The sequence below is a fragment of the Bubalus bubalis genome, chromosome 22 (assembly GCF_019923935.1).
Source record: "Bubalus bubalis isolate 160015118507 breed Murrah chromosome 22, NDDB_SH_1, whole genome shotgun sequence".
NCBI classification, from domain to species: Eukaryota; Metazoa; Chordata; class Mammalia; order Artiodactyla; family Bovidae; genus Bubalus; species Bubalus bubalis.
Window position 1 is genome coordinate 30,951,331 of NC_059178.1, and position 7,024 is coordinate 30,958,354.

The following is a 7,024-nucleotide window of genomic DNA, read 5'->3' on the forward strand; positions in this document are numbered from 1 at the left end:
TGTGTCTTCTTTCTTTCCTGTGATAAAATTCATTATTTTCAGTAATTTCTAATAAATGAATATTGCTTTTTGTTTCTCTGTTGGCAGGTGGTAGAAAAAGCACCTAGCCCACCATTTTAAGCCAGTGTCATTTACTAAAGGAAAGAGTGTCGCAATAAAATATATTTTCAAAACTTTCATTCTCAAGACAAATAACAGAGAGGAGGTCAAAAATCTTAAAGAAAATACTAGCCTTATTGACATCATGAATTGTTGGAGAGTGACAGATTACTTACTGCCTATGACAAGCCTGTGCAGGCTTGGGGCAGATAAAAATTTTTAAGGCACAGTCATACCTTGTCTTATTAAATGTAAAGTTTTTGTTAATATGCCAGCTGAGTTGGAGGTGGGTGACAAGGGCTAGGATAGGATGCCCAACCTCCTGGTTTTCCCAGGAATGAAGGGTTTTCTGGGTGTTAAAAACCTGGAAAATTTCTGGCAAACAAGGACAAAGTTGGTCATATTCAAAGCAGAAACGGACTAAAGTTAGGGTTTGTTTATGAAAGGTTTGTACGCCCTGCAAGGGGGTTTGGCATTGCCCTTGTGGGAAAGGGGGGCCTCCTCCTTGACAGAGCTGGAAGTAGTTATTCTGCCCTGGAGGCCAACCAGACACTTAGGAGGTTTCCCATTTGTCCAGGGCAGCAGAGAGGAAGGCCTGAAAGTGGGCAGATGCAGGCTGATTCAGAGAATGGGACAGACCTGAAAATCACTTCAGAGACAGACTTGGAACTGAAAATACAGGCTCAGTGGGTGATTCAAAGTTGGAGGTGGGGGTAAAAGAGAAGTCAAGGATGACTGAGGGGTTGTCCTTGGATGGATGAACTTCGATGAGATTATGGGAGGTGGGAGACATAGGGGAGTGAATCATACCCTCAAACATGGACTGACCTTAGGAATTATAAATCCCAACCACATAAAGATCTCGATCAAGAGCTGCTGCTGCTTCACTCACCCCTCCCCTCTGCTCACGTGGGAAACTTGCTGGTAGTCTGGATTGCGATGCTTAATCAAAAGCCTTCTCACCATGTGTAGCTCTCCCTCTTCTCCTGCTGGCCTACATACGTTTATCTGGAATAGCCTTCTCATTACTGGTTAAAAGCTAGTCAGAACATTGAAAGTCTGAAGCAGTTGACTCAGAGACGCGCATTCTCCAAGTGAACTTTACCCCAAAAACAGCCAGGAAGAAGTTTACAAAGGCAAAGAGATGTTCTGGGGTTTCTTAGCTCATCTGCCCACTCTGGCCACCAATAATGTTTCTTTTCTCTCCAACAATTTTTTAAAATACTTCTGATTTAAAAATAATGAAATGTGGAAACATACAGTAACCACATAGAGAAAAATAAGCTATTACCAAAATCCCAATATTGCAGGGATATCTTCAGCTAAAATTTGATTTTACTTCTTTTCTTACACATGGAACCCAAAGGTATCAGAGTTCATGTCTGTGAAGTAAAAAAAATGATAATAAAAAAATAAAAATAAGACCCTCTATTCCCTACCTGGAAAATTAAAATGATGTCTTGATTTTTCCCATAGCCCCTCTCCCTACAAATTCTGGAAGATTCACACACAAATTTGTCTCCATTTACACATAACAATCATTTTCTTTTGCCTGTTGTCACCAACCAAGGAGTGGGAGCTCAGACTGGCCCCTGAAGCTGACTCCGTAACTACTAATTTTTAAAGCCTGTCACTCACCATTGGTTTCTAAACTTACCTATACATCTCCCTCTAATTCTGCAATAATATGCTTTAACTCATTCATTTTCTGCTTAAATGAGCCAATCATGAATTCCATGTTTGTAACCAGGAACATTGACCAACACATAGGCTTTCTCCAAATGCCTTGTTGTTTCCACTGGTTTGCTTCGATTTAGTATGAAACACTGAAAAGTTTGTTAGAAGCTCTGTGTAAGTGAGAAGGCGTGGCTGATTGGATTTTAAGCTGATCTTGGGGGGAAACACCTCCACTTAGTGCCTGAAGGTCTTTTTATTTGAAGATGAAAAAAGATCAACTTTAAGAACAGAAACTTCTAGTCCCCTTCTTGGGGGTCATAGTTAAGTTTCATCATTTTGTGGGCAAAGTGTGACAAGGGGCCAGGACTCTCACCCTTCAGTGTCATATAGCCACTCTCTTTGACGCCTTCAACTTTGTCCAATGTCCATTAGTTCACGAGACCTTTGGCTTAGCCTCTCTGGAGAGTGAATTTCAGTCTTCTGCTGGGGTGGGGAGTTGTAAGGAGACCTCAAGGAGTGTGGAAAAGAAGCCAGGGATCTATAACTGCTTCTTAGCATTTCAACCGTCTTTTTCCAGCTCCATGTGTACACACACACACACACACACACACAACACACACACACACCAAAATTATGTTGATGTTCAATCTCTGAGCTTCTCTGATATTCTTCATTGTAGATCAGCCAATTTCTGGACTTCCTCCACTTTTACTTAAGAATGAAGCTCTCAGGACTTCCCTGGTGGTCCAGCATTTAAGATTGTGTTCCCAAGGCAGGAGGCCCAGGTTCGATCCCTGGTCAGGGAACTAGATCTCACATTCACAACAGAGACCCATGCAGCCAAATAAATATTTTGAGAATGAAGCTTTCTTTAGGTCTGTTAAAGTCAGTTACCACTTGTTATGCTCTGTTCTTTTAATTTGTTTTTTCTGCTCCTCCTCTCCCATTTCCTGTCTTTTATTATTTTAGAGGGGATGTGAGGAGTGGAAGTTTTGATTACTGTGTCTTCAATCCACCTTGTTTAGCTGAAACACTAATTCATTTTAATTGCCAAATAATATTTTATTCAATGGCTCTTCTATAATTTATCTAACAATGACCTATAGTTTTTACTCTTATACTATCCCTCCCTTTTTGATATTTTAACTAATGAAAAATAAATAATATTGAGTAACATGTGGCTGGAAAAGTAACTGTGCAGAAAGTCCACTCAGTCTAGTGTTACAAGTTAAACATTCACTCTTGAGTAGTTAGGTACCTTTTGGACAAATGCTCAGTCTTTCAGATTCCTTCCTCCTACTCCCTCGTAATTAGTGCCTGGGATGTAGGAGCATCAGGTAACTTACATTCACATGGTAGCAGGAAAAAGTGAGTCTTTGGACCCAGATTCTTGCCTGAGGCTGTTCACATCTTTGGAAAGCCCTGTGAACATACTATGTTGAGGCCAATGTCCAAATAACTCATAGTTTACTTTTTCTTGATTTGTTAGTATTGCTAGCTCTTGCTGCTTAACCTGGTACCACCTGCATTCCAACTGGTCTTATGTGTTGCCTTGAATTATTTGTGTGTCACAGATTCAATCACTGGCTTGAGTGATCCACCACAAAGCTCCCAATCTCAGGATCATTTCCCCCCAGGAACCTCCCCCATCAGCAGCATCAGCTAATAATGTCTGCCCGTCTCTATGAAGCCAATAGGCATTTCTGGATTTCTTCCATGCCATGCAGATACTGATGGACAACTGAGGTGGCTTCATTCAGACTTCTCTTATGGTTAACCCTGTCACGCCACCAACATGACTCTGCTGTGGCTACACTAGTTTGGTACGCATGGGATTAGAGAGCCCTGCAAGGCAGTCTCCTCTTAGAGTTCTAAACAGGAAACCCATCAGGAACACCTTCAGCTTTAAGTAACTGGAATCCAGCTATCAGTAGCTCAATGAACGAGGATCTGTATTTTTCATATAATATGAAATCCAAGGATAAGCAGTTAGTAACATTGTTGGGGCTGCCACCAAGGATCTGGTCTCTTTCTATATTTCCCACTGCCATCCTTCAGCATCCTGGTTTTTCATCCTCAAGCTTGTTGCCTAGTGGTCTCAATGAAAAAAGTTGAGTGAAAAAGTGATACAATAATGTCTATTCTTTCTATAAGGAAAACAGCACCCTGTCCATAAAGCCCTCAACCATCATTTCTTTTGATATCTCATTGATGAGGAGGAAGGCTTTATATTAATTGGAGAGTGGCAAGAGTGTCAGCTACAGGGTTCTACTTCTTCCTGTCTAACCTCTCTCCCAGCTCTTGGATGATAAAAAAGTATGGATCATCTTGCCTGATTCCTTTACCTCATCATTTCCCACAGTCCACTAGGGTAGAAGGACAGCCTTTCTTCCCAATTCCTCCTCCTTTTGGCCTGGGACAGCATCCTACCACATCGTTCTTGAGTTTGCATTCACACTCCCTCCTTCCCTGAGCCTAGAGTAGATGCTAGGGATCATGGTTCATAGAAGATAAGTATCAAAAAATTATACATTTGATATTGTCATGATAGTATCTCTGATAAGGAAAATTAAACCATAGTGATAGAAATCAGAACAGTTGTTGCTCCGGTGGAGCCACTGAGTGGGAAGGAGCACTAAGGGATGTTCTGGGGTGATAAAACATTCTGTATCCTGATGGCACGTGGATTTGTTCAAACTGATCGAACTGTACACTTGAAATTTGTGCATTTCACAATAAATAAATTATACCTCAATAAAAAATAATAAAATGGAAAAAATTAACTTTGTCACTATTATACACATTCTTACAATTAAATCTTCAAATACATTCATGATTATTGACGTACGGTAAATTCCTCAAAGATTTTGGGGCCAATGGATATATGCACCCTTTTAGGGATTTTGTTACCTTTTGCCAAATCATCTTCTAGAAAGATACTTTCTCATTTATACCCCAGCTGAGAGTTTTAAAGAATAAGCAGCAGAATCTTAACTGTCATGGTTTTATCTGCTATTTAAACAAATACGAACGGAGTGATTCAGTCACAAATGTTAACAAGCAGGTTATTTGAGAATTACTAATCCTATTTTAGGATTTCAGAAGAGTGTACGCTTCTCAAGAGTATACACTAAATAATTAGCATATCAGAGATAATTTCATAAAATTAGGTATTCAGGAAAGATAATCTTATCCATTTTCTATACTTTAACTTCATTTCTGTTTCTCAGTCTACTTTTTCCCATTGGTGGAAAAGTAAGCCTAATTTCTTCTGAGGATTTGCACTGAAGTCTATGCAAAGACAAGGCATCAATGGCGGGTGCTGGGCTGTGGCTTCTTGTTGCCTCAATCCCCATTCTAGACAGGTGGTGCATTTCCTGCCTTCACCGGCTGCTTTGGGTCCAGTGACTCTACGACTTCAGTGCCATCCTTGGGCACAAATTGCCTGGCCAAGACACACCATACAGCCACTTCTCTATGGGGTCCTGCTCCTGATCCAGTCTCAGGGTCTGTAGATCCTTGTCTCCTTCTAGGTCTCTGTTTCTCTTATTTGATCATACCCACAGGTGGCGCTAGTGGTAAAGAACCTGCAGACCAAAGCCAGAGACATAAAAGAAGCTGATTGGATCCCTGAGTCGGGGAAGATCTCCTGGAGAAGAGAATGGCAACCAGCTCCAGTATTCTTGCCTGGAGAATCCCATGGACAAAGAAGCCTGATGCGCTACAGTCCATAGGGTCACAAAGAGTGGGACATGACTACCGCAGCTTAGCACTCATCATACCCACAAATCCCCTTTTGAGAACTGAAGCGTTTAACCTCATTAGAAAGAAAGATTTGGAGGTTATCTGTCTTCCACCCAACTCAACCATGAGTACAGTGAGGAGAGAGGGAATGAATGGTGAGCTGACAGAAACCACACGTCCTCCGCATGGAGGAACCAGAGTTCTAATGGCTAGTTAGCAGTGGACCTGGATTCTAAATCAGACCTGCATTCTCGAACCAGCCCCTTGCTGGTCTGTAAATGAGCACAATTTCCCCGGTGACCTGGCCACAGTTTAGACACCAGAAGACTCAGGACAAGCCCAAAGAGAACTGACATAAGTCAACCAACTTCCAGCACCATTGTGGGCAGCTGCTTACCCGAAGCATGAAGCATTTGCCCACACGATTCTCAGTTATCTCTACTGGTGACGACAGGGAGAGAGACCAAGATCTGGAGCTTTCATCCCTTCCGTCTGGAACCTGCACACAGAGCTGATAAACTACAGCAGAGCGGACTGATGTGGGCACGCTCTCTTCTGCTGTCCTTGCTGTCGTGGTTGCTGGTGGAAGTGCTAATGACAGGGAAATGGTCAGCAGCAGGAGGGCCAGGGGAAGGCAGGAACAAGCCAAGCGATGGTGCAAAAGGCAATAATTAGCTCTCAGATAATCACAATTGGAAATAACTCGAATCTGAGTCATTTTCTTGAGGTTTTTCTGAACTCAGGAGGGAGGGAGAGGACAACAACCCAGGTTAGCAGCAAAGAGCTGTGAAGGTCTCTGCAGCGATGATCCCCTGTCACTGGGGGTCCCAGAGTTCCTCTTCCTTCCCCCCTCACTGCCCCCACACACCTGAGCATGAGCGGCACTGAGAGTCATGCAGTCAAATCACTACTGGAGACTGTGTCTATAAAGCCGGGAGAAACCAGGGTCATCTTGCAGTGCAGGTTTGCTTCAGGGGGACCTGGCACACAGAGGCATCGCTTGGGAGGCAGCAGCCTTCATCTTGGCATAACCTGCGACATCCACTGCTTATGCTCGCTCCTGGCTGGTTCACACCCTCTCCCCTCATTCCACAAGGAATTAGCCCAGCTCTGACTAGGTGCTCTGCTTTCCATATGGACCACCTCACAAAGGACACCAAAAATGTCACACTCGGCATAAAAGCAGGGACTCAGGCTGCTATCTGGTGACCTTGGCAACCTCAGTCCAAAATGAACCTTCCTTATTCTGTATACGGCAGGGCTGGAGGATTGCAAGAGCTGGTAGATCAGATTTCCCCACCCTCTCTCTTTTTAGTTTTAAAACCCTTCCCAGACAGAATTGAGTTAAAAGAAGCTGCTGGTTTGCTCTTTTTGAAAGAGGCGAGGAGAAGGATGAAGGTCTTTGGAAATCAGTTCAGACGAGTTTGAATACAATTAGACAGGGTCTCCTGTCTGTCATCGGCAATTTTCAAATTTATTTTTTTAAGCCCTATGTTGCTTAGAT